Raw genomic sequence first — 25,978 nt, forward strand, 5'->3', positions numbered from 1 at the left:
TCCGTATGCTGCGGAAGCCATTCCCAGGGGGCTCCTTTCTTTAGGAGGTCTGAGAGGGGCGCTGCCTTGCTGGCGAAACCGTCAATGTGGTTTCGGCAGTAGCCAACCAGTCCTAAAAACGACCGGAGGGCTGAAACATTCTGAGGAAGGGGCAATTTGGCAATCGAGTCAATTCTTATATGCTTGATCTCGCGTTTACCATGCGTGATAATCGTACCCAAATATATCACTTTGTTTTCCAAAATCTGGACCTTTTTGGGGTTTACTTTGCAGCCAATCTGTTGTAGGAGTTCCAGGAGTTCGGCCAGAAGCTTGATGTGCTCTGCCTTGGTGTCTGTCTGCAGTAATAGGTCGTCCACATACTGGACCAGACATTCGGGGCGAGAAAATTTTGATAATCCATTTGCCAGCTGTCGGTGGAAAATGGAGGGGGAGTTGTGGAATCCTTGTGGAAGGCATGTCCACGGGTACTGCTGTTTTTAAAAGTGAAGACAAATTTGTATTGGCACGCTTTTGTCAATGGAATGGACCAGAATCCATTACTGACGTCCAAAACCGTAAAGTATTGTGAGTTGAGTCCCTGTTTGAGCATGGTCTCGGGACTTGTGGCTACCGTGGGGGCTGCTGCGGGGGTGAGTTTGTTGAGTTCCCGGTAATCGATGGTCAGTTGCCATGATCCATCGGGCTTTCTCATTGGCCAAATCGGGGCATTATTAGTGGAGGCTACTGATCTGAGTATGCCCTGCTCTAATAAGCTGTCGATAACTTTTGTGATTTCTCCCTCTGCCTCTTGGGGAAATCCATATTGCTTTTGGGGTCTAGGTTCATGTCCTGTGATTTGAACGGAACCAGTCATCCGACCACAGTCGTGTTTGTGGGTCGCGAATGCTGACCTGTGCTTCTGCAGAACTGCCCTAACCTGCTCGTCTGTGCTAATCGTGGTCGGGTCAAACCAGAAATCGTCGACTGCGCTAATCTTGTTTGCGTATTCACCTATTGTGAGCGTTGCGGGGGCTCTTGCGGATTTTGCCATTCTCCAAACACATTGGTTGACTGGATCAAAGGACAGGTTGTGGGAATTCATAAAATCGATTCCCAAAATGTGTTCTGCTGTGTGGGGTGCTTGGTGGTGATGTTGCCAATTTGAATGGGTACAGGGGCGGTGATGTGTCCCTGTTGTGAGTGGCCTGTGAAGCCGCTGAGGGTGATGGTGGCTGTAGTGAGCCACGTGTCTTTCTGGAATATGGTGGAGGAATTGATTGTGGTGCGGGAGCCTCCTGTGTCCCAGAGAAACTCGATGGGCTGTCCCCGTATCTTTGCTGTAACTACTGGTCGGCCGGACCTATCCCAAAGGGTGTCGCAGACCCAACTGGGGGAGCCCTAACACCGTCAGTCCGTTCCGTTCAGGTCCGTCTGGTTTGAACGGGTGCTCACACTATGTATGGGCTCTGTCCTATTCTTATTCAGGGTGCCTGCCTGCTGGGCTCTCTGTGGCTTTCGTGGGGCATTGCATTCTCGTGCAAAGTGTCCTAACTGTCCACAGTTGTAACACTCCTGTGGCTTCTGTGGGGGGCTGTTCCTGCCTTCGTTCACCCATGCGTGGTTCTGGTGCGTTTTCACCGCTTGGATGTCTGCTTCTGCTGCTGTTCCTCGGGTTTCCTAACTGCGGGTTTGTTTTGTACAGACTGCTCCCAGGTGCGGGACAATCTTTTAAAAACCCATTTCTCATTGTGGGCTTCCTCTGAGGGGTCATAATTCGTACAGGCTTTTTGTCCTGCCTCTGTGGCATGGGAGATAAGGGTGTGGGTCCATTTGGCCATACCTTCTTGGGACAAATGGACACGTTCTAAATTACCGAAAACTGCTGTGAAATGAATCCACAGGCGTCCTGCAAACGCTGTGGGGTGTCTTTTTCTGCCTGCACTTATTCAGGCCTTCTACGGGGTCACCTCTGTTGTAGCCGATTGCGTCTAGGATCGCTGCATGCATTTCTGCAAGAGTGCCTCTTCCTACATTCTGTAGGTCGGGAAGGGCTGCTACGACCGAAGGGTCTAAGCTCAAAACTGTGAGCTTCACGTGCTCACGCTTGTCTAGGCCGTACATGGTCGCCTGCTGCTTTACTCTAGCAAAGAAGTGGTGGGGGGGTCTGAGGTGGGGAGGAACGGTGTGATTTTCTCGCACGCATTCCGTAATTGGGTCACGGTTAAGGGGGTGGTATAAAGAAATTCTGTATCTCCGTCTGATGTGACTGTGCGGTGGGTGGTTACTGGATTAATTGGTGCCTGAACTATCTGCTCTGTGGAGGATTGGGGCGCTTTTCTCTTCTGGGGCTTTCCTTGCGCATATGCTCCCTGGACATATCTATGCGTGGTCTCATTTAATTCTTCCCAATCCGGGCCATCTTCTGTATCTAACTGGGATCCAAAGGTGCTCTGGAATCCATTCTGAACTGAAAGTAAAGACTGCAGTTCTGCAATCTGCATGATCTAGTGAGCTCTGTCTGTGCTCCGTGGTGGTAGCATGGAGTGCTCGTAATGCTGCTTTCAGGTCACTACACTGCCTTTGCAATGCCTCTACCTGTTTCTCTGTTTCCTCTCTTACCAGGACTGCACATTGCGTGTCCTGATAGGCCTTTTCGTACTGTGACTGGAAGCTGCTTAAATGTGCCAGACAAGACTGGTGTGCCAGCTAGGCATCATCCACCTCTCCGTCCTTTGCTGCTAACTTCCTTCGTAACTCTATGTTCTCTTTCTCAACCTCACTTACATCGACCTTGCTTATTCGATGTACTCCTTCTATCTCTTTACGGAGCGTCCGAACGACCTCCTCTGTGCCAAACAGGACACGATTGCCATTGGCTTGCGAGCTTTTCCCAAGATTTTCTTATGAATCTCTGACAGGTTTTCCCACCAAGTATGTCCTATACTCCCGGGTCCTGTTTCCTCATTGTCACAGAATTCACTCCAAAGGGGCCATCCCTTCCCTTTGAGGTACTTTCTGATTTCCTCTTCCCAAACGGGACACTGTCCTACTGTACTGCTGGTTGCTGCGAACACCAATTCTTCGGGGTTCATGAGGCGTTGCATTGCCTGCATTGCCATCTTTCCTCTCTGAATACTTCTCTTAAAATTTGGAACGAGGGGTACTAAGGCGGTGCTGTAATTACGGGTACGGCTTTCGCTATTTTCCGGAATACAAACTCCCGACAGTTTTTTCGCAACAAAAATCTATCAGTATTACCTTATATAGCCCTGTTAGTTACGCATGCATTAACACACTTCCGAATTATGAGGATTGATCAGAACTGCTTGAACACTTGTGGTTTTTCTGTTCCCAATTGGATTCTAATTCAAATTTTTGGGTTCGCCCGGAGTGGTTAAGCCACTTCTAAGTCGGGTCCCATCAGGATGTCGCCAGTAATATGTTGTTAACTTTTGGTTGGCTCTTAATTCGTAATTTGCTCTGTTTGTTTAACCTTTGCTCTAGAGTCGCCAGGTATCTTTATGATACCACCACGAGGTTCAAGTTGAAGTAATGATCAATAACTCAACACACCAATTAGTAAGATTCAAATCAAAACACATTTATTATACACAGTAAATCACTACTCATGCATAAACTCTACTTTCTAGGCTATTTCTATCACTAAAAGGCCTATACTTAGCTACGGACTGGCCCACCAGGTCAGGGGAACAAATGGCCTTTTGTTCAGGTCCTGAGTCTGCAGGATTCAAAAGCTGGTATGGACTGGTAGCTAGGAGCGCCTATCTCGGAGCGAGCGTTGACTTGAGACTTACTTGGTTCGTGGCAGCTGAGACAGGTCACTGTCACAGGTTGATTCAAATTGCTGAGTGACCCTGCCAAAGAAGGACGATTTGAACTTGGGGGCTTTACTTTATAGTCCCCAGGGGCTTCCCGCCCTTCAGGGTGAACCCCGTACCTGGTTCCAAGTGATTGGACTACTTTCCGATCACTTGGATCGATTTCTCCAATGCTGGAGCGGTTCCCTGATCGCTGGGCGGTCCCTAAATGTCCATTGGCCTTCCTTTGTCTTGGCTCCTTCTGGCACCGTGGAGTCTGGCTTGGCTTTATTCACCTTAACGGTTGCAATTGTGCCTTGGAATTGCTCATTACTATGCAGATGGCTGCTGGTTTCAGCGCTGTCTGGTTTCTTACAGGTTTCAATACACATGATTTCTGTATTTGCTAGTCTTTGCCTGTGTTGGCTGAATTTCCCTTCAGCCTTTGCGTTCTCCATTTTAAGTCGGGAAGTGGCCAACCAAGGTGGCTACACCACCGCCATAATTACCTCATCTTTTCGCATTTTGTCAGCTAATGTTAACTGCAATGTTTTTGCCAACTCTAACAGTCTGCTTTTAGTCTCTGTCCGTAAGGTACTGCGTGTGACCGTCTCCATCCCCAAAACCTCTGAGCCTCTGAAAGAGCCAGTGTCCACACCACACTCCCTACTTAAACTAAAATACCACACCTGAAAAGCAACCACAATATGCTCACCCCTCACTGTCTTTAAGTTCACTAAGCCAATCCAATAGATAGACTTTTATCCCCCTCGAGCACCCAATTGTTATGGGCCAGGGTGTAGAGAACCCCAAAGTGTATCATGAAGGTCACCTGACCCACAACTTTTAATAGATTGTGGTATGGGGAGCACACGGCTCACTCTACAGGTGAGGTACAGCAGAAATGGACAGCTATTTTTTTAAAACAAAACAATGTTTATTCTATGAACGCAAGTTCACCTTTTAAAACAAACAGTGAATATCTTAGCAACCATTAATTCAAAGATAACCCCCAAAGAATACAACACTAAGTAACCTGTATGCTGTCCTTTTAACATCCAAAAGACTTAACAACCTTTAAACAGAAGCACATTAGGGTTTACATTCAATACTGAAAACATTTAAATTTCTGAATTCACCAAATGATCAAGAGATAGTCCTTCATGGCAGAGAGCTCAACAGTACAGCTGCTATGGCTGACTTCAGCTGCAACACACTGCAAAACGAAACCAAAAGACAGACACACCCAAGCTTTTCTTAAAGTGAAACTAAAAAGCAGAACCAGAGCTCATCTCCACCCACACTCTGACATCACTGCAGTAACATCAGCAGCCAAACATGTCTTAAAGCGACATTCTCATGACAATAGGTGCAGTTAACTAGTCGTGTTTATGTTGCATGACTAATTGTGTGTAAATAAAGTACCCTTGACCTTGAACTAACTAACTGGTGTTTGGCTCTTTGATCGATAGCCGGTTGAACCTTGTGGTGGTATCATTTGATACCTGGCTACTCTGAGCATTAGAATATAGATATCAAAAGAAAGGAAGGCAACCTCACTGATTGCCATAGTTACAGCAGAGCCACAGAAAAGGCAACAGTTATTGGCGATACTGCCGGGTCTCGACCCAGAAGTGACCGTGTCACTCCAAGAGAACCCACAAAAGCGTTTGAATTAGAAATCCAAATTGGCAAAGTAAAAGAAACCACAAGCGTAAAACCAGTATCGATCAAACCTCCAAAATTCAGAAGTGTGTAATTTGCATGCATACGAACAAAGGGATATAAGGTAACCTCAATAGATTTTATTGCGTGAAACTTTCGGGAGTTGCGTAAACCGGAAAATAGCTTGAGCCGTACCCGTGTTTGCACCACCACTTTATTCCCCCTTGTTCCAAATTTCCGGTAGAGACAGAAATAATTGTAGGGATGGCCATGAAGGCAATGGAACGCCTTATGCATCCACAAAAGCCCGAGGTCGCAGCGACCAACAGATCAGAACAGTGTCCCGTATGGGAGGAAGAGATTTGGAGATGCCTAAAGGGGAAAGGAGGGCCCTATGGTCTGAATTTTGTGCAAATGAGGAAACAGGTCCTGGCAGCATGGGACAGACTTGGTGGGACAGCCTGACCGAGATCCACAAGAAAAGTTTGAGTAAAGTTCGTAAGCCGATGGCAATCGTGTCCTGCTTGGCACAATTGCGAGGCACAGAGGAGGTCGTGAGGACACTCTGTAGACAGCTTGAGGAGAAGGAGAGAAGTAGAGAAGGAAACATTAGTGAAAGTGAGAGAGTAAATTGCAAGATTGCAATCACTGCTATCCGTTCAGAATGGGTTCAGAGATACCTTTGGGCCACACCTAGATCAGGAGGATGGCTCCGATTGGCAGGAACTCAGTGAAACGGCCAAACGGTACGTGAATGAGACAGAAAATCAGCATAGAGCCCTCCAGGCCCCGAAAAGGAAAGCACCCGCACCACCGACTGCACAGGCAGCACCCAACCCAATGAACCCCATCTCTACGCAGCGCAGGGTCATCACAGAAGACCAACCCAATTTTGTGTATACAATCCCATTAACCATCACCCAGTTAAGAGATGTCCGCGATAAGATTGAGACTTTCCACCCCACATCAGACCCACACCACTTTTTCAAACTAGTTAAGCAACAGACCCTCAAATACGGTTTAGGCGAGCAGGAAGCGGTAAAGCTCATAGTGATGTGCCTAAACCCGTCAGTTAGTTCAGCCCTGCCCGACCCACAAAATGTAGGAGGAGGTAGCCTCCAAGATATGAAAACAGCCATTTTAGATGCCATTGGCTACAATAGAGGAGATCCGGTAGAAGGACTCAACCGGTGCCGACAGAAAAAGGGAGAGCATCCAACAGCGTTTGCTGGATGCCTCTGGATCCACTTTACCGCTGTATTTGGTGAGTTAGCCCGTGCCCATTTATCATCAGACGATACGGCCAAATGGACCCGTACTCTAGTATCCCACGCCACAGAGGCAGGACAGAAGGCGTGTGCCAACGATGACCCCTCAGACCCGGCACACAATGAAGTGTGGGTACTGAAGCGATTTTCGAGAGCTTGGGAACAGTCCCGACAGAGAAAGACAGAGCAGGAAAGAATAGACGCCACACTGAATCCAGTAAGGACACACCAAGACCCCACATGGGCCAATAAAGGCAGAAATAATGCACAGCACCCTAAAGTGCAGGAATGCTACAATTGTGGACACGAGGGACATTATGCCCGAAAATGCAATGCTCCCCTGAAACAGCAACGGAATCAGCCCAACCCCCCACCCAGGGAACCATACCCAAGGGAGCAATGCACCAGAGAGCCTGCTTCACCTTACATGCCCCAGGGGTCATGTTACAACTGTGGGCAGTCAGGACACTTCACCCAAGATTGCAGAAGACCCCCACCACCAGCTAGACTAGCCCCCAGATATGAAAGAGAACACCACACACAGCAGCTACAAGGTCCCAGCTGCCCCATACAAACTGTGAGTGCATACCCGCCACTTCTCATGGGAGGGACACCTCAGCAATGCCACTTCATTTTTGTTTCTCTCCTCTTTCCTCTCTTCTTCGGTCACACTACACCGACTCCATATGCTAGTTACACCCCAGGCCAAATGTGATTTACGGTGTCCTATTCTCTGATGGAACCTGCCCGCTTTTCTTCTTTAGTTTGTTTTTAAATGTTGTACGTTCTCTCTTGTATGATTTTATGTGTCAGCCTCACAAATAATTTCTTGATACAGTAATGACTACTCTTCTGACGCCAAATGGCGTCAGTTAAAGAAACAAGTTTGTTGGAGCCCATATATCCCCAAATTCTTACCGCTCTTGGTAGGTCACTCAGGCAGTGGAGTAATGGCACTTATCCCTGCCCTGCTTGAGGACCCCCTATACATTTGGTCAGCCAAGCTCGGGTAGTGGAGCAACGGCACTGATCACCACCCTACCCGGGGATTCTCCCCATTCTTGCCCCGTGCACCCCATTCGGAGAATTGTTTTCGAAACTCTTTTGCTGTTCTTTTTCACATCTGTGGTTTAAAGAATGCACTTTTGTCACAACTTTTGCCCCTTTCCGGCGACCCTTCAGTTGCTATCCCCCCACCTGCTATTTACATGTTCTAATCGCTTGGTTGGAAAACGGGTTTGCAAAGGATGGAGAAATTGCCCATTCAGCCCATCAAACACAGGCTGTGAGATTGCAGCACTGTGACAGAGTTTTTTTTTCCCGGATGTCTTGTCTCCCAAATGCTTGTTTAAAAATAAAAATGGGGGAGTCACCTATGGTGACGATTCTAAATGGGAAATTGATGATAAGGAGAAACAGACAGACAAACGAGATATTAAACAACAAGATACTAACAGATATTATGCTTGTACCCCTAGGAAGATACAAAGATACCTGAAGATGGAGAAAAGCACTGACAAGATGAAGCGAACATGATGATCGGCATCATGATCGTCGCTGGAACAATACAGTTGCGCGCGTTACCGACCCATACCTCCCTCACCACACAGGCCCCGAACACGACTACCCAACACAACACCCCCAGCCCGGACACTACACTACACATAGACCCAGCCACTGATACCCCCACATGGTATGAGAATCTCATTAAATGGTACTCCCTGTCATACACAGTAGAAGCCCTACTGGTTATAGCGATATTGTGCAGTGTCATCCAGACAATCAGATTGTGGAAATGGAGAAGGAGAGCCTCCCGCCCTCCAGTATACACACTTAGAGCCCCTTTCCTCGGACTCCAGCAAACCCCACACTCTTTCTGAACCATTCCTCCCTAATAAATTCCGCGGTTATTGTTTCTTTAATAAAGTTACTTCTTTGTACATAGATATTTGATGAGTAGGAATGTGATGCTGCTATTGGTTATTTGTATTGTAAGATAAGTTCTTTGATTGTTAAATAGCAGCATGAGTGTAGTCTAGTTAGACACAGTTAGAGGTTCCCCCTTTTGTGTAAGGAGACTGACGTATAGATTTGAATGTTAAATGCCCCCTTAGGAATTTTTAGAATATGTGTTGTGTTCGGGAAAGTTAGGTAAATATTTTGACCCATAGGACAGAGTAGGGTAGAACCTGTCCTTGATTGAGGGTACACGGCATGTCAGAGAACAGGAGAAGATCCAGCAGTGTGATCCTTCACGCTTCGCATTGAGGATCAAGAGGACGGAGTGTAGCCACCTGGGATGGCCACTTACAACCAGGAACAGAGAAGCTTGCAAAGCATAGCGGGTAAAATGGACAGAGCAAGATACAGGCAGGCTCAGAGCCTGAAATGTATATTTGCAAGTGAGAAATCTAGACGGTATCGAAACTCCGACCAATTAGCATTTTGATGGGCCGATTAGCATTTGATGGCCCATCTCCACCAAGACAAAGGACTGGTACTTGAGCGACCGGTACAGTCCCAGACATTTCGGCGCCACTCCCTGTTCTAGGGAAGCGTAAACAACAGGGTCAGTGACCGCTTGGGACACGCCCAGCCATCAAGGCACCTGCCCATTTATTGGTTAGGAATCGAACATAGTGATCAGGGATCACCCAATTAGTGGGGTCCAAACTGAAGGGCCGCCCAAAAGAGCGCAAAAACCCCCAAGCATAAGAAGAGAGTCCACCATGTGTTCGCCCTCTTTTGGACCTGCCGCCCCGGCAACGACCATCTCCAATCACAGCACCACCAGAAGCAAGTCCAAGTTCAACGCTCGCTAACAGACGGATGAGCCGAGCTGAGCAGCAGTTACTTCTACAGACCCGATAGATCCAGAATCGAACAACGGCCACTGTTCTACTGACCTAAGCCGGGTGCCCGAAGTTAAGTACAGGTTGTCTTCGTCGATAGGTGTAGTTAACTAGTAGTGTATGTTGCATGATTAATTGTGTGTGTAAATAAAGTATCCTTGACCTTGAACTAACTAACTGGTGTTTGGCTCTTTGATGGATAGCTGGTTGAACCTTGTGGTGGTATCATTTGATACCTGGCGACTCTGAGCATTAGAATATAGATATCAAAAGAAAGGAGGGCAACCTCACTGATTGCCATAGTTACAGCAGAGCTACAGAAAAGGCAACACCAACTGTTCAGTTGAGGTGGATGGTAAAGATTTAAAGATCTAAACAAGAGTAAAGATTTATTCCAGGAGGAATTTCTCTGCAGAAAAATGGGCACAATGGCCTCCTTCTGTGCTGTAAAGGACTTGACTCAATTACTTGGCTTGATGAGAACTCAGTTGACACCCTGGTCAAGTTTATTCAACCATAAACTGTCAATTTATGACATGTTTGTTGCATCCTGTTGTGTGCAAAATGGCCACCAATGCACTTCAAAGTAATTTGCTGTGTGTGAAATGCTTTGAGACTTCGCTGGGAGATATGAATAGGCAGTTTATAAGTGCAGGTCTTTCTTTCTCAAGTTAAGATACGATGTAAATTATGAGCAGTTATGCGAGCCACGTAATACTGAGACTGACCACAAACTCTTGGCACTCAGCTCTCAAATCAGCATTGCAAACAGCTGCAGCACTCCTGCATGACTAATACCTCAACCCAATGTGCAACCCATGTACTGACTGCCAAGACAGGTCAAAGGTCAACCACCATGTTGCGAAAATGGCAGTGTTTGAGTGTGCATTCAGCACAAACCAATCCCACGACACAAAGCTGCTATCTCATTGCCCACTGGGAGACTTTTGTGGACAACATAGGTCCCTGCACAGAACTATCACAGATTGAGCTCTCTGGACTCCGTTCAGAGGAGCTCTGGCACCTGCGTTGTGTAGTGCATGTCATGCACAGAGCACATGGGGAGCAGGAGTGAACATGGGGTTAGGATTTCTGGTACCAGCAATAAATAAAGGGCTGTTGACGGCCTATAAAGTGTTGCCTTTTGTTGTACCCTCAATAACGACGCTAGAGAGTAAAACAGTAAAGAAGGCTTTAATAAGCTAAGAACGAGTCTGGTGCCGAGACTTGTGCTAACAGCTACGCCGCCCACAAGGCGGCCCCTTATATACGACTCCCAGGTGGGCGGAGCCGGAGACGGAGTCCCCCAGGGTTCCAAGCCCGGTCTTGAAGGGGACATCACCTTACATGATGATAAGGGTACAGTAATACAATAACTGTTCATCACACCTTTTTTATCTGGTAGTTTGGGCCTTTTGAGATTGAGCCAAGCGATAGGCATGTTGGATGGCCCCCGAGGGTAAAGACCATCCCAAATTATTTTTTTCTTTGTTTTCCGCTAACTTGGTGGGACTGCCTGGGATAGGGGTTCAAGCTCTGCATTTTCCCTCTTCGAGATTGGAATGCTACAATTAATCCAATGGCTTGATCTGTAAGATTCCGTAAGACACCTGAAATTTGCACTTTGTCAAAAATCATGAAATTAGATGTAATTTTGTACTTTCAAATGCTCAAGATATGCAAGGACATACTGGAAAACTCAACATGAAGTAAGAGGATTACAAATCCAAAGTTGAATGTTGAGGAATGTCAAAGCCTTGCCAGAACATTTAAAAAATAAATAAATTTAGAGTATCCAACGCCTTTTTTTCAATTAAAGGGTAACATAGTGTGGCCAATCCACCTACCCTACACACCTGTTTGGGTTTTGGGGTGAGACCCACACAGACATGGGGAGAATGTGCAAACTCCACGCGGACAGTGACCCGGGTCCTCGGTGCCGTGAGGCAGCAGTGCTAACCACTGTGCCCGTGCCATCTGACTTGCCAGAACATTTAAGCTAATTAACAAAACCTTGTTAGAGCAGCCAGCCTTTGTGCAAGTTGTATCAAGAGAAACAATCACATATTTACAGAATCCGGAAACTGTGAGAGGAAAGACATTGGTGTGGGACACAGCATTGGTGGAAAACATCACCAAGATTCAAGAATTGGATTACATGCTGACAGCAATCATTTACATTCATTCCAATGAAAGATAGGTCGCAGATAATATTAACACTGTTCATGCTTTACATGTAGGAATAAATTTAAAATGAATCCACAGCAGCTGTGTGAAAATTTGACCTGGCAAAGAAGGATGGGTTGATCTATTTGAGAGTTTAATGCTAGTAAACCCAAGAAAGCAAGGGATTGAGGAGATCACATTTCACTATCTCAGCAGTTTACAGCTAATAAGGTATTTTTAAAGCCTATCACTGTTGGGGAATGCGACAAGCAATTTGCGCACAGCAAGGGCCCATATACTGAAAAACTGATTGTCATGATATTCAGATAAACATCATGGTGCAAACATACATACACACTGATGGACAGATCAATGGACCAATCAATACACACACAACATCACAGCCAATCACAGGAAAGAGCATACACACTATAAAACGGGGAACACGACACTTCCCGCTCATTCCAGCAGGAGACATCTCAGGGCACAGAGCTCACAGCAAGCCACTCAGACATTCACCATGTGCTGAGTGCTTCTCCAAGATAGTGTTATAAGCTAGTGTAGCCACCTAAATTGGCCAACTCCCGATTTAAAATGGAGAACAGCAAAGGCTGAAGTGAAATTCAGCCAACACAGGCAGAAACCAGCAGGTTTGCTGTGGATAACTCTGCAAAAGCCCAGACAGCATCGATACCAGCGACCATCAGCATAATAATGTAGCAGCCATCCCTATACTAATACTATAACAATACTAATGAGCAATCCCCGGGAACAATAGCAACATTTGGGACACACAAAACTAAGCCAGACTCCCCGGCGCCAGCAGGAGCCAACACAAAAGAGGTTAACGAACACCTCAAGACCGCCCATCAATCAGGGAACCGCTCCAGTATTGGAGAAATCGAACCAAGCGATTGGAACAAAGTCCAATCACCTAGAACCAGGTACAGGGTCCGCCCCAAAAGGCGGGAAGCCCCTGGGGACTATAAAAGTTAAGCCCCAAGTGCAAATCGTTCTTCTTGACCGGGTCACACAGCAACGCGAACCAACCCTGACTGTGACCGGTTCAACTGCCGCCGAGAGATCCAGTAAGTCTTAAGTCAACGCTCGTTATGAGATAGGCACTCCGCTACCAATCTGTACCAACTTCGAATCCCGCAGACTCAGAACCCGAACGAAAGGCCATTTGTTCCCCTGACCTGGTGGGCCAGTCCGAAGTTAAGTATAGGCCTGTTAGTCGTAGAAGTAGCTTAGACGTAGAATTTATGCATGAGTAGCGATTACTGTGTATAATAAATGTGCTTTGATTTGAATCTTACTAATCGGTGTATTGAGTTATTGATCTTTACTTGGACTTGAACCTCGTGGCGGTATCATAAAGATACCTGGCGACTCGAGAGCAAAGGTTATAAAACAGAGCCAATTGAACCAACCAAAAGTTAGCAACACTAGGTCCACAGGTTAGAGGGTAATGAACGAACCACAGTAACCAGTTTACAGATGTTGTTATTGTTAGTAATTAAACTGAGTTGTACCATCGCAACCGTGTTGGTTCGTCTATGTAGCAGAGCACCCAACACGACATAGAACCAGGATTGGAACCCAATAACTGTGAGACCTACCTACGCATCTTAAGGAATCCGCCATCCTGCGTGTTGTCACTCAGGTTGAGAGGGTTGTTAAGAAAGCATACGGTGTGTTAGCTTTTATTAGTAGAGGAATTGAGTTTCGGAGCCATGAGGTCATGTTGCAGCTGTACAAAACTCTGGTGCAGCCGCATTTGGAGTATTGCGTGTAATTCTGGTCGCCGCATTATAGGAAGGATGTGGAAGCATTGGAAAGAGCGCAGAGGAGATTTACCAGAATGTTGCCTGGTAAGGAGGGAAGATCTTATGAGGAAAGGCTGAGGGACATGAGGCTGTTTTCGTTCGAGAGAAGAAGGTTAAGAGGTGACTTAATTGAGGCATACAAGATGATCAGAGGATTGGATAGGGTGGACAGTGAGAACCTTTTTCCTCGGATGGTGATGTCTCGCACGAGGGGATATAGCTTTAAATTGAGGGGAGATAGATATAAGACAGATGTCAGAGGTAGGTTCTTTACTCAGAGAGTAGTAAGGGTGTTGAATGCTCTGCCTGCAACAGTAGTGAACTCGCCAACACTAAGGGCATTCAAATGGTCATTGGATAGACATATGGACGATAAGGGAATAGTGTAGATGGGCTTTAGAATGGTTTCACAGGTCGGCGCAACATCGAGGGGCCGAAGGGCCTGTACTGCGCTGTAATATTCTATGGACACCATCAGCCCGCCGCAGCCGCTCCAAATCGTTGGAAACCTCGGCGTCAACTGGAAGCTGTTTAAACAACACTTCCAGTTCTTCCTAGAAGCCACAGAAAGGGAGACTGCTTCGGACACCAGGAAAATTGCCCTCCTCCTCTCCACGGCAGGGCAACACGCCATCCACATCTACATCTCCCTGGTGTTCGTGGAAGGTGAGGACAAGACGAAGTACAAGACGGTCCTTCTCAAACTCGAGCAACACTTCAGCGTCGAGGTAAATGAGAGTTTCGAGAGGTACCTCTTCCAGCAGCGCCTGCAGGGTAAGGATGAGCCCTTTCAATCTTTCCTAACAAACCTCCGTATCCTTGCGCAGTCCTGCGGTTACGAGGCCACCTCCGATTCCATGATTCGGGACCAGATTGCTTTTGGGATCACCTCGGGCACCCTACACCAACAGCTCCTCAAAATTAAAAGCCTCACCCTAGCTACGGCCATCGAAGCCTGCGTCCTCCATGAAAACGCGACCAGCCGCTACTCCCAATTCCAGGCGGCCGAATCGGCACGGCAGGGGTCCTATGCGGCCGAATCGGCAAGGCAGGGGTCCTACAAGGCCGAGCGGTCCAGGCGATCGAGTTCCTCCCGGCCCGCGGCCCGGACCAGGGCGGCCATTTTGGGCGTTTTCCGTGACCTCCCACGCTTGTGCACACCAAAAGAGACGTCGCCGCAGAGGGACGTGATGCGCAGGCGTGCTCTACGCAGGACCGAACTGCGCATGCGCGATGGCGCAACAAACGCCATGATGTCACGACGTGCGGCAACTGTGGATCCGCACATTTAAAGCGGCAATGTCTGGCAAAGAACCGACAATACCTCCGCTGTGGCAAGATGGGCCACTACGCTGCCTGCTGTCGAGCAGCTCAACCTGCCGACGTTCCCCAATTCCGACAGCCTCGCAGGGACGTGCGGACCATTCAGCCTCTGTACTCCGAGTCATACCCGGACGATATACAAACCGGTGATACAGACGACCGAGAAGCCTTCCGCGTTGCGGTCATTGACAGGAACCGGATGTCTCCAAGCAGGATCCACCAGCCGATGCCAGTGAACAGTGTCAATCCGGGTGATGAATGGTGTGCCACCCTAACGGTCAACCGATCACGAATAAATTCCGTTTGGACACTGGTGCCTCCGCCAACCTAATAGCATGGTCAGCCTTCTACGGCTTGAAGGTCAGACCACCAATTCGGCCATCCCGTTGTAAGGGCAGCACGGTAGCATTGTGGATAGCACAATTGCTTCACAGCTCCAGGGTCCCAGGTTCGATTCCGGCTTGGGTCACTGTCTGTGCTGAGTCTGCACATCCTCCCCATGTGTGCATGGGTTTTCTCCGGGTGCTCCGGTTTCCTCCCACAGTCCAAAGATGTGCAGGTTAGGTGGATTGGCCATGATAAATTGCTCTTAATGTCCAAAATTGCCCTTAGTGTTGGGTGGGGTTGCTGGGTTATGGGGATAGGGTGGAGGTGTTGACCTGGGGTAGGGTGCTCTTTCCAAGAGCCGGTGCAGACTCGATGGGCCAAATGGCCTCCTTCTGCATTGTAAATTCTATGATAAAGATGGTCAACTACAAGGGAAACGTTATCCCGGTCATGGGATCCTGCCAGCTCCAGGTGACACACAATGCGTACATGGCCATACTGTCCTTCGAGATAGTTGGATCATCGAAGGACTCCCTGCTAGGCGCACAGGCGTGCAAGGTTCTCCACCTCGTTCAGCGGGTACACGCGCTGTCTCCAGAAGGCACATCAGACTTCCCGGATGCAGAATTTAGGGCACAGCTCCACTCGCTCCTCGCCCACAACCAGGAGGCATTCGAGGGCATGGGCACACTGCCCTATACATACAGAATACGGCTCAAACCGGATGCCACCCCGGTCATTCATGCACCTCGCAGGGTCCCAGCACCACTCAAAGACTGCCTCAAGCAGCAGCTGCAGGATCTCCAGGACCAAGGGGTGCTATCCCGGGTCACGGAGCCCACGCCATGGGTCAGCTCCATGGTGTGCATTAGGATGCCCTCTGGCGAACACCGGATCTGCATCGACCCGAAAGACCTGAACAACCACATCATGAGGGAACACTACCCCATACCCAAACGGGAAGAGATCACGGGCGAAATGGCCCGGGCTAAAATTTTCACAAAACTTGATGCCTCGAAGGGTTTTTGGCAGATCCAACTGGATCAGTCCAGCAGGAAGCTGTGCACCTTCAACACTCCTTTCGGCAGGTTCTGCGATAACAGAATGCCGTTTGGCATCATCTCGGCATCCAAGATATTTCACAGGACCATGGAACAGATGATTGAGGGCATCGAAGGGGTGCGCGTCTATGTTGACGACGTCATCATCTGGTCCACCACACCACAGGAGCACATCAGTCGTCTCCAGCGTGTCTTTGCGCGGATACGGGAACACGGCCTGCACCTCAACCGAGCCAAGTGTTCTTTCGGCCAAACTGAGCTAAAGTTTCTGGGGGACCACATATCCCGGACAGGAGTGCGTCCGGATGCAGACAAGGTGAGCGCCATTACAGCCATGCCACAGCCGGCAGACAAGAAAGCAATGCTACGCTTTCTAGGCATGGTCAACTTCCTGGGGAAGTTCATTCCCAACCTTATCTCCCACACAACGGCTCTTCGCCATCTAGTAAAAAAGTCCACGGAGTTCCAGTGGCTGCCCGCACACCAGAAGGAATGGGAGGAGCTCAAAATTAAGCTCTCCACAGCCCCAGTATTGGCGTTCTTCGACACCTCTCGTGATACGAAGATCTCGACTGATGCCAGCCAGTCCGGCATTGGGGCGGTACTCCTGCAACGGGATGACACTGCATCATGGGCCCCGGTCCGCTATGCCTCACGGGCCATGACCCCCACAGAACAGCGCTATGCGCAGATCGAGAAGGAGTGCCTGGGTTTGTTAACCAGCATAGACAAGTTCCATGACTACGTGTATGGTCTCCCCCAGTTCACCGTGGAAACCGACCATCGCTCCCTGGTCAGCATCATACATAAAGACCTGAACGAGATGACCCCTCGCCTCCAACGCATCCTGCTCAAGCTCCGGAGGTACGACTTCCAACTGGTGTACACCCCGGGAAAGGGCCTCAACATTGCGGATGCCCTGTCCAGAGCAGTGAGCACACCGCCCGACTCGGAGGGGTTCGTCTGTCAGGTTGAAGCGCAGGTGGCCTTCACATCGGCAAATCTGCCAGCTGATGATTCAAGTCTGGCCCGTATTCGCCGGGAGACTGCGGCTGACTCCCTTCTACAACGTGTGATGCGCCACATGACGGGAGGGTGGCTCAAAGGACATTGCCCGCAGTTCTACAATATCCGGGACGACTTGGCCGTCATTGACGGTGTCCTCCTAAAACTGGACCGGATTGTGATTCCACACAGCATGCACAAGCTGGTCCTCGACCAACTACACAAAGGCCATCTGGGGGTTGAGAAGTGCAGACGGAGGGCCCGAGAAGCTGTATACTGGCCGGGCATCAGTGATGACATTGCCAACATGGTGCTCAACTGCCCCACCTGCCAAAGATTTCAGCCGGCGCAACCCCCTGAGACGCTTCAGCCCCATGAGTTGGTGACGTCCCGCTGGGCGAAGGGGGGTGTGGACCTTTTTCATGCGCTTGGCAGGGACTACGTCATCATCATAGATTACTTTTCGAATTATCCAGAGGTCATACGCCTGCACGATTTGACATCGTCCGCTGTCATCAGGGCATGCAAAGACACCTTCGCTCGCCATGGCATTCCGCTTACTGTCATGTCGGACAATGGGCCCTGTTTTGCAAGCCAAGAATGGTCTTCCTTTGCTGCTTCGTATGGCTTCACACACGTGATGTCCAGCCCTCTGCATCCCCAGTCAAATGGCAAGGCGAAAAAGGGCGTCCATATCATCAAGCGGCTCCTCTGCAAGGCTGCTGATGCCGGATCGGATTTCTGCTTTGCCCTGCTGGCCTATTGCTCGGCCCCACTAGCCACTGGCATCTCACCAGCCCAGCTGTTGATGGGTCGTGCCCTCAGGACCACTGTGCCATCCATTCTGGTCCCTACACCCAACTATGCTCCAGTACTGCAAAGGATGCAACAGCAGCGTGCTCAGCAGAAGGTGGCACATGACACTTGGGCAACTGATCTTCCTGCCCTGGCGCCTGGAGACAACGTCCGCATCCACCTACCAGAGGGTGGCTGGTCGGCAACTGCCGAAGTTCTCCGATGCGTGGCTCCCCGCTCGTTCCTGGTTCCCATGCCTGATGGCTCCATTCGCAGGCGCAATCGCCGGGCTCTTCGCCTGCTTCCGCGCTCGCTACGTGATCATACACCGGTGCCACGCCCTCCTGTTGTTCCTGATGTCGACTTCGTGGAGCTTCCTGCCACCATACCCATTCCTCTGTCACCTGTGGCCAGGCCCATTCCTCAGCTGGTGGATCCTGACCCACCCTTGAGGCGGTCAACCCAAATTCGTCGCCCACCTACTAGGCTGGACTTATGAGCCTGTTTGAACATTGAACTCACTGACATATTATGCCACAATGTTAATATGTTTCTCTTTTTGTCGTTACAGGAGTTCGTTTTGATGCTTTATAGTACAACCTCGTTGCTATGTTGCACCTGACACTTTCCTATGTATATAGTTTAGCCTCATGTACATGTTGTAGATATTCAGCTGCACTCAGTCCACATCTATATTTATTACCACATAGGCACATATTCTTGTAAAAAAAAGGGGGGATGTCATGATATTCAGATAAACATCATGGTGCAAACATACATACACACTGATGGACAGATCAGCGGACCAATCAAGACACACACAACATCACAGCCTATCACAGGAAAGAGCATACACACTATAAAACGGGGAACACGACACTTCCCGCTCATTCCAGCAGGAGACAGCTCAGGGCACAGAGCTCACAGCAAGCCACTCAGACATTCACCATGTGCTGAGTGCTTCTCCAAGATAGTGTGAGGGCTAGTGTAGCCACCTAAATTGGCCAACTCCCAATTTAAAATGGAGAACAGCAAAGGCTGAAGGGAAATTCAGCCAACACAGGCAGAAACCAGCAAGTGCAGGTTTGCTGTGTATTTAACTCTGCAAAAGCCCAGACAGCATCGATACCAGCGACCATCAGCATAATAATGTAGCAGCCATCTACATACTAATGAGCAATCCCCGGGAACAATAGCAACATTTGGGACACACAAAACTAAGCCAGACTCCCCGGCGCCAGCAGGAGCCAACACAAAAGAGGTTAACGAACACCTCAAGACCGCCCATCGATCAGGGAACCGCTCCAGTATTGGAGAAATCGAACCAAGCGATTGGAACAAAGTCCAATCACCTAGAACCAGGTACAGGGTCCGCCCCGAAAGGCGGGAAGCCCCTGGGGACTATAAAAGTTAAGCCCCAAGTGCAAATCGTTCTTCTTGACCGGGTCACACAGCAACGCGAACCAACCCTGACTGTGACCGGTTCAACTGCCGCCGAGAGATCCAGTAAGTCTTAAGTCAATGCTCGCTACGAGATAGGCACTCCGCTACCAATCTGTACCAACTTCGAATCCCGCAGACTCAGAACCCGAACGAAAGGCCATTTGTTCCCCTGACCTGGTGGGCCAGTCCGAAGTTAAGTATAGGCCTGTTAATCGTAGAAGTAGCTTAGACGTAGAATTTGTGCATGAGTAGTGATTACTGTGAATAATAAATGTGCTTTGATTTGAATCTTACTAATCGGTGTATTGAGTTATTGATCTTTACTTGGACTTGAACCTCGTGGCGGTATCATAAAGATACCTGGCGACTCGAGAGCAAAGGTCATAAAACAGAGCCAATTGAACTAACCAAAAGCTAGCAACACCAGGTCCACAGGTTAGAGGGTAATGAACGAACCACAGTAACCAGTTTACAGATGTTGTTATTGTTAGTAATAAAACTGAGTTGTACCATCCGCAACCGTGTTGGTTCGTCTATGTAGCAGAGCACCCAACACGACACTAATCAGATCATCTCTTTTTAGCGATGTTGCTTGAGGGATAAATATTGCCCAGGATGCTGGGGAGAACCTCTCTACTCCTCTTCCAAAAGTGTTACATCCACATCCACCTGAGTAGGCCTGGGTTTAAATCTTATCCCCTAGGAACAGTTTTTTAAAAAATTTTTAATTTTTATTAAAGGTTTTTATAAAATATCAATATCAAAATGAAAAAAGGAACCTAACAGGGTTAAGTACAAAACATAATCTAGAAAAGCAACCCCCCATTCCCCTCCCTGTACATAAATAATAAATTAACATTGACACCCCAACTTAACACAACAGGTATATACACCCCCTCAGATCCTTTAGTGTAAATAACAAAAACAATAATAAAGTAAACCCCCCCTCCCCCCACCGAGCTGCTGCTGCCTTTGACCAATGTCTATCGTTCTGCCAGGAAGTCTAAGAACGGTTGCCACCGCCTAAAGAACCCTTGTACCGACCCTCTCAAGGCGAATTTCACCCTCTCCAATTTAATGAACCCTGCCATATCGCTGATCCAGGATTCCACGCTTCGGGGCCTCGCATCTTTCCACTGAAGAAGAATCCCTCGCCGGGCTACCAGGGACGCAAAGGCCAGAATTCCGGCCTCTTTCGCCTCCTGCACTCCCGGCTCCTCTGCCACCCCAAATATTGCGAGCCCCCAGCCCGGTTTGACCCTGGATCCTACCTCCCTCGACACCGTCCTCGCTACGCCCTTCCAAAATTCCTCCAGCGCTGGGCATGTCCAGAACATATGGGTGTGATTTGCTGGGCTCCCTGAGCACCTAACACACCTGTCCTCACCCCCAAAAAACCGGCTCATCCTTGTCCCGGTTATGTGTGCCCTGTGCAGCACCTTAAACTGTATGAGGCTGAGCCTCGCGCACGATGAGGAAGAGTTCACCCTCCCTAGGGCATCTGCCCATGCCTAGGAACCGTATTGAAGTGTCAGCCTGAATTATGTTCTCAAGTCTCTGCCTTCAGCCTTGAATGTATGACCTCCTGACTCAGGCGAGAGTGATATGAAGGCCGAGTAAAGCTTCTGAGCCAGGTGTGGGGATGCTCTTGCCTGCTTCTGTATGAAAGAGAAGAATGGATCAGAAGAATTCCCATGAAACAATAACACCGGAAACTGATGCACTCTGTACTTCTTGAAGAATTGAAGGCAATGTTTTGCTGCCAGGTGATATGACAGCCATCGAGGCCTATTTGGTGCACCTTTCCTATAGTAGATTTATTTTTGGCTTCTATCTCAGGCTGCTCTCATCAGTGAGCCCTAAGTCTTTATGTCCCGGGGAGTTTCACTTCTCCTGCTTATTCAGTCAGGCAACATGCCCAAGGATCAAAACGAAACCCTCCTCAGTTCATTTCAGTAACTGGTTCATCACATGCCCTCATGTGATGCTCTATGTCTTCAGGAGCTAGCAGAATAACATTGCGCTAAACTTTGATTGAAAGTGCCACATTTATTAAATAATAAAAGCGTAAGCAAATAATGGCAGGTACATCATAGGTTTAAACAGCTCAGCTTTGTGTGTAGTTGAAAATAATAAATCACTTGCAACTTCTGCATTAAATTACGCTATAAGTGATAATCTGCCGTAGTCATTCTTCTCCATTTCTCACCATCTGCAGAGGATTTAATGTCTCTTGCAGAAGGCCACAGATAAAATTACTGATTTTAAAAAGACGAGCTGATAAATACTTTCCAAAATAGTGACCTTCACCATATAGAAACATAGAAAAAAATAAGAGCAGGTGGAGGCCATTCGGCCCTTCGAGCCCACTCCACCATTCATTATGATCATGGCTGATCATCTAATTTAATAACCTAATCCTGCCTTCCCCATATCCTCAGATCACCTTTAAAAAAAAAAAATTTAGAGCGCCCAATTCATTTTTTCCAATTAAGGGGCAATTTTTAGCATGAACAATCCACCTACCCTGCACATCTTTTGGGTTGTGGGGACGAAACCCACGCAAACACGGGGAGAATGTGCAAACTCCACACGGACAGCGACCCAGAGCCGGGATCGAACCTGGGACCTTGGCACCGTGAGCTGCAGTGCTATCCACTGTGCCACCGTACTGCCCTGTCCTTTGATCACCTTTGCCCCAAGAGTTATATCTAACTGCTTCTTGAAAAACTAGTGATTTAGCCTCAACTACGTTCTGTGAAAGCAAATTCCACAGGCTCACCACTCTCTGGGTGAAGAAATTTCTCCTCATCTCTGTCCAAAATGATCTACCCCATATCCTCAGACTGTGACCCCTGGTTCTGGACTCCCCTGCCATCGGGAACATCCTTCCAGTATCTACCGTGTCCAGTATGATGTACCGTCAATGACCACGAGACGAGAATGGTGGAACAATCGAGGCTTTATTGAACAATATGTTGTGCCTCCTGTTGCTGGAACCAGGATGGCTGCATCTCAGGAGAGCACACACTTTTATACACCGCCTGCTGGGTGGAGCCCGCAGGCAGGGATTTACCATCGTACCTCTAATATACGTGCAATGCCATAAAACATATAATATACCACTAGTGGTGTTCACCACATTCACCCCCTGTTAAAAAAAGAGTCCGGCGGGGGTGGTGGAAACATTACAAATTAAGTCTGTCGGGGGCCCTGACCCTCCTCTGCAATCACCTCAGTCCTGGTGGTGATGTGGACACCGACTTGGTCACCTGCGACTCCGGGAGCGTGTTGTCCTCGTCTTCGTCACCCCTGAGTGGATCCAGTGGGAGGACGGATCCTGCTGGGGTGGGGGCTGTGGTGAGGTTCGCTGGAGGGAGGGTGAGTGGTGCAGGGGTGAATGAGGCAACCCGGGGGGGGGGGGGGCAGTGTCAGGTCAGTGGTCGTGGGTGAGGACCCAGCGGGTGCCAGGTCCCGGAGGGAGACTGTGTCCTGGCGCCCGTCGGGGTGTGCCACGTAGGCGTACTGCGGGTTTGCATGCAGGAGGTGGACTTTTTCGACCAAGGGGTCCGATTTATGGCTCCGCACATGCTTCCGGAGGAGGACGGGTCCAGGAACTGTCAGCCATGTTGGGAGTGAGATCCCGGTGATGGACTTCCTGGGGAAGGCAAACACACGTTCGTGAGGGGTCTCATTAGTCGCAGTGCAGAGGAGCGATCGGATGGAGTGGAGCGCGTCGGGGAGGACTTGCTGCCAGCGGGAGACCAGGAGATTTTTAGACCGCAGGGCCAGCAGGACGGCCTTCCAGCCTGTCCCGTTCTCCCTCTCCACCTGCCCGTTTCCCCGGGGGTTGTAGCTGGTTGTCCTGCTCGAGGCGGTGCCCTTGCTGAGCAAGAACTCACGCAGCTCATCGCTCATGAAAGAGGATCCCCGATCGCTGTGGATATAGGTGGGGAAACCGAGCAGAGTGATCATGCTGTGCAGGGCTTTGATTACCGTGGCAGAAGTCATATCGGGGCATGGGATGGCGAAAGTGAACCAGGAGTACTCGTCAATCACGTTCAGGAAGTACGCGTTGTGGTCGGTGGAGGGGAGGGGCCCTTTGAAGTCCACACTGAGGCGTTCAAAGGGGCGGGAGGCCTTCACCAGGTGCGCTCTATCCGGCAGGTAGAAGTGCGGCTTGCACTCTGCGCAGACTTGGCAGTCTCTGGTGACTGTCCTGACCTCAATGGAATAGGGCAGGTTGCGGGCCTTGACAAAATGGAAGAACCGGGTGACCCCTGGGTGGCAGAGGTCATAGTGGAGAACCCGGAGTCGGTCCACTTGTGCGCTGGCACATGTACCGCGGATAGGGCATCAGGGGGTTCGTTGAGCTTCCCCGGGCGATACAAGATCTCATAATTATAGGTGGAGAGCTCGATCCTCCACCTCAAGATCTTGTCATTTTTGATTCTGCCCCGCTGTGTATTATTAAACATAAAGGCAACCGACCGTTGGTCAGTTGAATCTCCTGCCGGCCAGGTAATGCCTCCAATGTCGCACAGCTTCCACAAAGGCTTGGGCCTCCTTTTCGGCAGAGGAGTGCTGAATTTCAGATGCATGGAGGATGCGGGAGAAGAAGGCCACGGGTCTGCCCGACTGGTTGAGGGTGGCGGCCAGAGCTACGTCTAATGCGTCACTCTCCACCTGAAAGGGTAGGGACTCGGCGACTGCGTGCATCGTGGCCTTGGCGATGTCCACCTTAATGCAGTTGAAGGCCATCGCTTCTCGGCCTTTTGGCTAAGATCAAGTGTCTGTAGCTTGAGCCTTTGGTTCAGATCTGGTATGTTTCTCTTGTGGGGACCATGAATTGGATTCAATTTGAATTAGTTTTTTGGAGCAGGCGAGGAGCTGGATTAGGGGTTCGCCCCTGACCCACACTCTGAGCCCTGGCTTGGTAACTCAGAGAAGGAAAAAGAAAATTATTTTAAACATTTTTTTTAATGCAGTTGAAGGCCTGGCGGGCCTCAGCCGTCAGAGGAAAAGCTGTGGACTGAATGAGTGGGCGAGCCTCGTCCGCATAATTAGGGACCCACTGGGCGTAATAGGAGAAAAACCCCAGGCATCGTTTCAGGGCCTTGGGGCAGTGGGGGAGAGGGAGTTCCGGGAGGGGGCGCATGCGGTCGGGATCGGGTCCTAGGACTCCATTTTCCACTACGTAGCCAAGGATGGCTAAGCGGTTGGTGCAGAACACACATTTCTCCTTATTGTTTGTGAGGTTAAGGAGTTTGGCGGTATGGAGGAATTTTTAGAGGTTTACGTCATGGTCCTGCTGATCGTGGCCACAGATGGTGACGTTATCTAGGTACGGGACGGTGGCCCGCAGTCCGTACCGGTCAACCATTCAGTCCATCTCACGTTGGAAGACCGAGACCCCGTTAGTGACGCCGAAGGGAACCCTAAGGAAGTAATAGAGGCGGCCATCTGCTTCAAACGCAGTGTATTGGCGGTCCTCCGGGCGGATGGGGAGCTGGTGGTAGGCGGACTTCAAGTCTACTGTGGAAAAGACTCGATACTGCGCAATCTGATTGACCATGTCAGGTATGCCTGGGAGGGGGTACGCGTCGAGCTGCGTGTACCGATTGATGGTCTGACTGTAGTCAATGACCATCCTGTGCTTCTCCCCAGTCTTCACTACCACTACTTGAGCTTTCCAGAGGCTGTTGCTGGCCTCAATGACCCCCTCCCGCAGAAGCCATTGGACCTCCGACCTGATGAAGGCCCTGTCCTGGGCACTGTACCGTCTGCTCCTAGTGGCGATGGGTTTGCAGTCTGGGGTGAGGTTTGCAAACAGGGAAGGTGGATCGACCTTAAGGGTCGTGAGGCCGCAGACAGTGAGGGGGGGTGGGGGTAGGGGTCCTCCGAATTTTAAGGTTAAGCTTTGGAGATGGCACTGAAAATCCAGGCCGAGTAACAGGGCAGCGCAGAGGTGGGGGAGGACGTAGAGCCGGAAGTTGCTGAACTCTACGCCCTGGACGGTGAGGGTCGCGATACAGTACCCCCGGATTTCAACGGAATGGGATCTGGAGGCCAGGGAGATTTTCTGGGTGACGGGGTGTACCGGGAGGGGGCAGCGCCTTACCGTAGTGGGGTGGATGAAGCTCTTGGTGCTCCCGGAGTCAAAGAGGCAGGTCGTCTCATGCCCATTGATCTTCACCGTCGTCGTAGCGGTCGCAAGGTTGCGGGGCCGAGACTGATCCAGGGTGATAGAGGCGAGCTGTGGAAGATACTGGGAGGTCCCGGGCTGATCAGCGGTGGCGGAGGTAGCGGTAGGCGACGAACGGTCAGATAAGCAGAGGTCCTGAGGCATGGTCCAAAATGGCGCCGAAGATGGCGGCGCCCATGGGGCGCACGTGGCTTGTGGTGGGGAAGATGGCGGCGCCTACGGGCCACACGTGGCTTGCG

The sequence above is a fragment of the Scyliorhinus torazame genome, chromosome 8 (assembly GCF_047496885.1).
Source record: "Scyliorhinus torazame isolate Kashiwa2021f chromosome 8, sScyTor2.1, whole genome shotgun sequence".
NCBI classification, from domain to species: Eukaryota; Metazoa; Chordata; class Chondrichthyes; order Carcharhiniformes; family Scyliorhinidae; genus Scyliorhinus; species Scyliorhinus torazame.